Raw genomic sequence first — 699 nt, forward strand, 5'->3', positions numbered from 1 at the left:
GTAACAGATTCTCTCATTGCTAGAGCCGGGCTGGATAACTCAGTTCCACTGTTAGAGCCGTGCTGGGTAACACAGTGTCCCAGTGATAGAGCCGGGCTGGGTAATTCAGTCTCACTGATAAAGCCGGGCTGGGTAACATAGTATCCCACAGTTAGAGCCGTGCTGGGTAACACAGTGTCCCAGTGATAGAGCCGGGCTGGGTAATTCAGTCTCACTGATAGAGCCGTGCTGGGTAACATAGTATCCCACTGATAGAGCCGGGCTGGGTAACTCAGTCCCACTGATAGAGCCGTGCTGGGTAACATAGTATCCCACTGATAGAGCCGTGCTGGATAACTCAGTCCCACTGATAGAGCCGGGCTGGCTAACTCAGTGTCCCACTGATAGAGCCGGGCTGGGTAATTCAGTCCCACTGATAGAGCCGGGCTGGGTAATTCAATGTCCCAGTGATAGAGCCGGGCTGGGTATCTAGTCCCACTTATGGAGCCGTGCTGGGTAACACATTGTCTCACTGATAGAGCCGGGCTGGGTAACTCAGTCCCACTGATAGAGCCGTGCTGGGTAAGTCAGTCTCACTGATAGAGCCGTGCTGGGTAAGTCAGTCCCACTGATAGTGCCGGGCTGGGTAATTCAGTTCCACTGATAGAGCCGGGCTGGATAACTCAGTCCCACTGATAGAGCCGTGCTGGGTAACTCAGT

Source organism: Pristiophorus japonicus, unplaced genomic scaffold (genome assembly GCF_044704955.1).
Source record: "Pristiophorus japonicus isolate sPriJap1 unplaced genomic scaffold, sPriJap1.hap1 HAP1_SCAFFOLD_112, whole genome shotgun sequence".
Taxonomy (NCBI): domain Eukaryota; kingdom Metazoa; phylum Chordata; class Chondrichthyes; family Pristiophoridae; genus Pristiophorus; species Pristiophorus japonicus.